Source organism: Acinonyx jubatus, chromosome F2, assembly GCF_027475565.1.
Source record: "Acinonyx jubatus isolate Ajub_Pintada_27869175 chromosome F2, VMU_Ajub_asm_v1.0, whole genome shotgun sequence".
NCBI lineage: Eukaryota > Metazoa > Chordata > Mammalia > Carnivora > Felidae > Acinonyx > Acinonyx jubatus.
Window position 1 is genome coordinate 879,642 of NC_069394.1, and position 7,790 is coordinate 887,431.

Below are 7,790 nucleotides of genomic sequence, written 5' to 3' on the forward strand. Positions count from 1 at the left end.
AAAAGCCTTTAGCTAGACAGACCAAGAGGAAAAGAGAAGACTGAAATCACTAAAATCATGTATGAAAAAGGGGACATTACTACTGACCTTACAGAAATAAAAATGATTATAAGGGAATACTATGAACAACCATATGCCAACAAATTAGATGATCTGGATGAAATGAAATAATTCCTAGAAAGATATAAACTAGCTCAAGAAGAAATAGAAATTTTGTTTTAAAATTTTTAAAAAATGTTTTTATTTATTTTTGAGAGAGAGAGAGAGAGAGAGCATGAGCAGGGGAGGGACAGAGAGACAGGGAGACACAGAATAGGAAGCAGGCTCCAGACTCTGACCTGTCAGCAGCACACAGCCTGACGCGGGGCTCGAACCCCCGGGTGCTTAACCGACTGAGCCCCCCAGGTGCCCCAGAAATAGAAAATTTCTACTCTTACAGTGGACCTGAAACAGGTAAAGAGAGATAACAATCTAAAAATCTTCCCTCATTAAAAACCCAGATGACTTTACTACCAAAGTCCACCAGAAGTTTAAAGAAGAATCAACATCAGTTTGTCATAAGCTTTCAAAAAGGGAAGACTCACTAACCCATTCTAAGAGGCCAGCATTACCATGATAACAAAACCAGACAAAGACATCACAAGAAAAGAAAACTACAGACCAATATCCCTTATGAACATGGATGCAAAAATTCTCCACAAAATACTAGCAACCCAAACCCACCAGCATTTAAAAAGGATTATTCCCAGTACCAACTGGAAAATATCCCAGGATTGCAAGTTGCGTTCAACAAATGAAAGTTAATCAATGTAACACGCCATATTAAATAAATAAAGGGAGGAAACCACATGATCATCAACAGATAGAATAAAAGCATTTGACAAAACATAGCATCTATCCATGACCAAAACACTTAACAAAGCAGAAAGAGTAGGGAAGTTTCTCCACCCGATAAAGGGCATCTAGGAAAAACCCACAGGTAACATCATACTTGATGGTGGAGGGAGGACAGCTTTCCTTCCAAGATCAGGAGCCAGACAAGGGCACCAACTTTCACCTCTCCTGTTGAACCTGTGCAGGAGATGCCAGCCAGGCCATTAGGCGAGAAAATAATCCAAAGTCATCCTGATTGGAAAGGAAGAAGTAAAGGTATTTCTCTTTGTAGATGACATGATCTTAAATATAGAAAACACTAGAAAGCACGCCAGAAAACTGGTAGCTGTAATAAGCGAGTTTGGCGAGACTCGAGATACGACATCGACATACAAAACTCGGCTGTGTTTCATACTAACAAGGAACAATCCAAAATGAAACTGAGAAAAATCCCATTAAAAGCATTAAAAACAATAAAATATTTAGTAATAAGTTTAACCAAAGAAGTCGTTGTGTACTGAAAACTATAAAGTATTGTTGAAAGAAATTAGAAAAGATCTAAATAAATGGAAAGTCATCTTGTGTTCACGGATCAGAGATTTCCCATCATTAGATGGCACCGATCCCCAAGTTCATCTGCAGAGTCAATGCAATCTCCAACATTTCCAGCTGTGCTTTTTGGCAAAAACGGACAGGCTAGGGCGCCTGGGTGGCTCGGTTGGTTGAGCATCTGATTCTTGATTTCGGCTCCAGACGTGGTCTCCGGTTCATGGGTTTGAGCCCTGCACTGGGCTCTGTGCTGACGGCGGGGAGGGGGTGGGGGCCTGCTTGGGATTCTCTCTCTCCCTCTGCCCCTCCCCCACGTGTGCTCACTCCCTATCTCTCTTTATTAAACAAATAAACATTTAAAAACAACAGATAAGCTAATCCTAAAATTCCTGTGAAGCTGTAGGAGACTCAGAATGGCCAAACAATCTTCAAAAACGACAAAATTGGAGGACTCACACGTCTCGATTGAAAAGTTTACTACAAATTCCGTACCACAGTTTACCACAAAGATTCAATAACCTGCTACAAATCAACAGTGTGATCCTGGCCTAAGGACAGACATATTGGTTACTGGAAGATAATCAAGACTTGAGAGAGTAATCTTTTAACAAATGGTGCCGGGACAACTGGACATTCGCATGCAAAAGAACAAAGCTAGACATCTGCTTCACATCACGTACAAAAATGGACTCAAAATGGACCAAAATGTAAGAGCCAAACTATTAATCTCTTAGAAGAAACAGAGACATACATTTTTGTCACCTGGAATTAACAGTGGTTTCTTACAAGGGCGCCTGGGTGGCTCCGTCGGTTCAAAGCCCAGCTTAGATTTTAGCTCAGGTCACGATCTCATGGCTTGTGAGTTCGAGCCCCGCATCAGGCTCCGCACTGGCAGGCTCCGCACTTGGGATTCTCCCTCTCGCCCCTCCCCCCGCCCTCTCTCTCTCTGTGTCCCTCCCCAGCTCATGCCCCCCCCAAACAAATAAATAAAAATTAAAAATTAAAAAAGAATGGTTTCTTACAAAGACACCAAATGCATAAGCAACCATAGAAAAAAGACATTCGATTTCATCAAAATGAAAACTTCCTGTGCCTTGAAGGACACCATCTAGAAAGGAAAAAGGTAACCCACATAATGGGAGAAAATATTTGGAAATCGCCTGTCTGATAAGAGTCTTGTATTTAGAATCCATAAAGAACACTTACAACTCGACAAAAAAAGATTTTTAAGGCAAAGGATTTGAGTGGACATTTTTCCAAAGGAGACACACAAATGTCTAAGAAGCACGGCAAAGACGTCACTGTCATCAGTCGTTAGGGAAATGCAAATCAAAACCACAGTGCGATGCCACTTTACGAGGACAGCCGTAACTTAAAACGAACAGAGGGTAGCAAGTGGACAAGTGCTAGAGAGGATGTGGGGACGCAGGAACCCTCGTACACTGCTGGTGGGAATGCAAAATGGTGCGGCCACTTGGGGAAACAGTCTGACGATAGGACCCAGGAGTCCCACTCTTAGAAATCGAGGAGTAATCTTAAGAGGATTGAAAACATACATCCCTACAAAAACTCACTAACGTTCATGGCTGCTTTATTCGTAACACGTAAAAAGTGCGAACAATCCGTCCATCAACTGACGACGGGACAAAGAAAATGTCGTGGATCCACACGACGGAATATTAGTCAGCCTTAAAGAGGAAGGGGCGCTGACACCTGCTACCGCGGGGATGGACCTTCGCCACGTGATGGGAGGGTGAAAGAAGTCAGACGCAAACCATATGTTGTCCGAGCCCATTCGCAGGAAGCGCCCCGGGGAGGCCAGTCCACAGAGACAGAAAATAGGCGACAGTCCCTGCTAAAGTGTATGGGGTTTCTTTAGGAATGACGGAATGTTGTGGAATTGGCTGGTCCTGATGGTCCCTGAACCTTGGGATATGCTAAAAAAAATAAAAAACAACTGTACGCTTTTAAAGGGGTGACTTTCGTGACAGTGAATTCTATCTTGAGAGAGACAGCAAGATGCCCAGACAAGCACGGGCTGGTTTGCGAGCAAGATGAAGGGAAAGGAAGCCAGTGCCTGATTTCAGGGACTTAGAAAGTTGCAAGAGACAACTGCTTCTCGGCCGTGCACAGGAGCACCTCGAGTGACAGACCTCAGCCTTAAGTCAAGGGTTAAGTCAGGGGAGCACAGCACACCCACACTTGATCCCTGATGGGTTAGGCGAGCACCTGGTAAATCTTCTCGGGTAACAAAATGGCTCCAGATGAAGACACTAAAGGTTCTGGATGGGGCTGAAGTGTTGACGATGAAGTCAAGAAAAGGAGAACGGGATTTGCAAAGTGGAAAGGGATTATCAAGTCTTCAGAGATCTGAGGGCGTGTCCTCTGGCACACAGAGCTAACTGGAATCAGACGGGTGAGAAACCAGTTGGGGTTTTAAGACTTTGTTTATCTCTAAAGATTTTATTTATTTATTTTGAGAGAGAGGAGAGGAGAGGAGAGGAGAAGAGAAGAGAGCACAGGAGAGGAGAGGAGAAGGGAAGGGGCAGAGAGAGAGGAAGAGAGAATTCCAAGCAGGCTCTGTGCTGATAGTGGAGACTGAACCCGCAAACTGTGAGATCATGACTGGAGCTGAAATCAAGAGCCGGATGCTTGGGGCGCCTGGGTGGCTCAGTCAGTGAAGCATCCAACTTTGGCTCAGGTCGTGGTCTCAGGGTTCATGAGTTCAAGCCCCACATCAGGCTCTGCACTGACAGCTTGGAGCCTGTTTGAGATTCTCTCTCTCCCTCTCTCTCTGTCCCTCCCCAACTTGTGCTCTCTCTCTCTCTCTCTCTCTCTCAAAGTAAATAAATATACTTAAAAATAAAAGAGTCAGATGCTTAACCGACTGAGCTACCCCAGCGCCCCTGACAGTCTCTCTTATTTTCCAATTTTGATACATATCTCTAGGAATGTGTCCATCATATCTAGGTATTCAAATGGCTTGATTTTTAAAGAAATCTTGTTTAAATCTTTAGTTATTGACTGTTTGGGATGTTCTAAGACTTCTTTGTGGCCTGATATTTGGGCAGAAACGTTCCCTACGGACTCAAAAAGCAGGCGTGCTGTGTCTACAGGACGTATCTGTCTGACGAGTCGTATTTAGTTGTTTTGCTGAGGCTCCAGTATGTGCCTTCAGTTTTCGTCTTTCTGAACAAGCAGTTCCTTCGAGACGTGTGCCGTTGGTGGGTGCCCTGCATTTCTTACAGATCCCGAGGGGCTGCTGGGCGCCCCCTGTTCTGCTGCTCCGTTTATCAGCACACACAGCAGCCCCGTTCCTTTCCAGAAGGCCCTGCCTGGGTCACAGATCAGGACAGCTTTCTTTGGCTCAAACGGCTTTTCAAGGTTGGTCCTTGCAGACCACATGTTGGATCTCATTGGTGCTTTTTTTCAAGTCCAATCCAAGAATCCCTTAATGGTGAGTTTAACGCACTCCGCGTCGTGTACCTGCTGGCACATTCAGATTGATTTCCGCCATGTTATTACATCTGTTCTATTTACTTCTCTGCTTCCTATTGAATAAATCTAATTTCACGGATTTCTAAAAGGAATATATCAGGGGCGCCTGGGCGGCTCAGTCGGTTGAGCATCTGACTCTTGATTTCGGCCCAGGTCATGATCCCAGGGTCAGGGATCTGGGCTGAATGTGGAGCCTGTTTGGGATTCTCTCTCTCCCTCCGCCCTTCTCCCCTGCCCACTCTCTCTGTCTCTAATATAAAGTAAAATAAATTGTATTAAAACAAAGATTCACACTCCTGTTCATTTCCTTTGTCTATGGGTGTGTGTCCTCCCACGGGGCAGGGCGGCTGGCCTCTGCCCGGCCCCATGTTCACCTTCAATGGCAACATCACGGAGCCTTGTCTCTGGCTTCTTCTGGCCGTGCTGTTATCTTCAGTCCATTGTCCCCTACCCCGTCCATTGGTTTCTTTCCTTATTTCCTTCTTCCTGTCAGCTCCAAATGCTCTCTCCATGGGAGGACTGGGCCATCTGAGAATGTCGTTATTGTGACCACAGTTGAGTGGCTGGACAGATTTGGGCAAATCTAAGGCCCAAAGACCCCTCCCCCCGCTTCGTGCGTGACAACAACACACTGTTGTCTGGCATCCAGCGTCCCGCATGAGCCTGGCCGACACGGAGGCCTCATCTTCCTCTCCCAATGGCTGTAGAAGCTTCCTCTTGTCTTGGATACCGTTGAGCCCCACCGTTGTGTGTCAGGCCCACTTCTCCTCGTCTCTTCTGTGATCCTGTCCTTTTCCCCTGACTCTGCAAGCTGAGCTCCATCTTCCTCCCAACACTGTCGGGTCCGTTCATCCCGCCTTCCGGAGTCCCCCGTCCACTGCACTGGCGTTTCCTTTTGCATTTGTGTCTCCTTTCCCTGCCCAGCTGCCTGCACCACGGCTTTGGGCCAGTCCCCGGGCTCACCCGTGCGTCCCCACGCCCCCCGCGTCCCCAGGGCTCCTCACGCGGGCGCCTGGAGTCCACAGTCCCCTCCCTGCGCCAGGAGCTCCTCCGGTTCTGCGGGAGGGGGCACGGCCCCTGCGGACAGGGCTTGCTGACACAGGTGAGCAGCCCGACTCGTGGGACACATGTGTGACGGAGACGGAAGGTGGTTTAGGGCTGGAAGCGTGCACAGGCTGTCCCCCGCGCAGATCTGCGGGTGGCAGGGAGTGTGTAACTGAGGTTCGTCACGCCCTGCCCCCTCCCCCTCCCGCTCTCTGGCTGCTGTGCGGGTGGTGGGACCCCAGCGGCCAGAGGAAAGAGGGACTCGGGCCTCAGGGCCCACCAGGGTCCCCAGGGTTGTCCCCTCAACCATAAACCCCCAGAACTAAAATAAATGGGCAACCCTTAGGGCCCCCCTGATTTGCATCAGAACCACAGACTGGCAGGAGCAGCCCCACCGCGGCCCGGTCCCTGCGGAAGGTGCCCGCGGACGCCCCCTCAGTCCTTTGCCACCCCCACCCCCCAGAGGGGCTGTAACGGGGAGTGCCCGGGCCTCGGGCGAGAGTTGGGCACCGGTCCTACTCACACTCGTCGCCGGGCAGAGCCGAGGTCCCGATGCACCTCCACCCTAATCCCTTATCTGTGAATGTAGGAGGAAGGTCTTAGCAGGGGTGCAAGTGGACAGAGGCTCTTGAGGTGACCCCGTCCTGGATTATCCAGGTGGGCCTTAAATCCAACGACAGGTGTCACTGTGAGAGACACACAGAGGTAAAAAGAGGCCACGTGGAGACCAAGGCAGAGACTGAGGGATGCAGCCACAAGCCAGGGACATTGGGGCCCCAGAAGCTGGAGGGGGCGGGCAGCGTCCCCCCACCCCGGAGCGGTCCGGGGGACCGCGGCCCTGACACCTGGGTCCAGAGTCTGATCCCCAGATGGTGGGAGGGTGACTTCTGCTGTTTGTGGTCATCGTGACGGCAGCCTCGGGAAACGAGGCGAAAAGCCGCATTCTGTGACTGTCCTGTCCCGCTTTGCATGCAGGGCCTGCAGCCTGGAGATGGTCCCACGATGTGCCGCCCAGCGTCCCCTCCTTCCCACAGACGCTCGCCGCCTGGTGCTGGGGATGGGCTGTGGCTCCTGAACTGGCCTCTGATGACGTCTGCACCCTCTCTAACCTCCACCCTCGCCAGCTCAGCAGTGCAGAGAGACCCTCAGTCAAGTCTCTGCTTAAGAGCGCAGGTGTGGGTGCAGGGACACCCCCAGGATCATCCGGGACCGCAGCTGAGTGCACCTGTGACTTTGGTCAACCTGCTGTCTCCGCTCAGGGGGTTATTCCATTCTGCATCTTGGGAGACACAAAGCTGGGATGGGGTGGGGGGGGGGAGGGGGGGAGGGGTCTCATTCAGCCCCTGGACTCTTTCTTCTTCCTGTCTAGCGTGTGGGTACAAGAGCCCTGCCCCGTGAGGACTGATGCCAGGGCGAGGCGAGGTGGGTGAGACACACGGACAGCACCAGCCTCACAGGACTCCGAGGAGCGAGTGCCAGCCAGCCTCACGTGCCCTCATCTTAGAGGGCAAACTCATCTTAGAGCAGAGGATAAACACCACTGTGACTCGCACACAAACCTGGGAGTCGCGAGCTTGGTGAATTTCTTCGGAGGCCATCGCCATTCTCTGGGGGTCCCTCAGACCGACCCCTCTGAGCACAGGCTGTGCAGGCTGTCCCGGCTCTGCCTTAGGACACAGCCGCTTGGACGGCGCCTGCTGTCCCTGCAAGGAGAGACCTGAGTGCAGCCTCCGGTGCCCTTGGCAAGGCAGGTCCCAGCAGACGAGTCCCCTTCGTAAGTTGACTGGCCCCGTCCGAGGACCCGCCCTGTCCGAGGACCTGCCCCC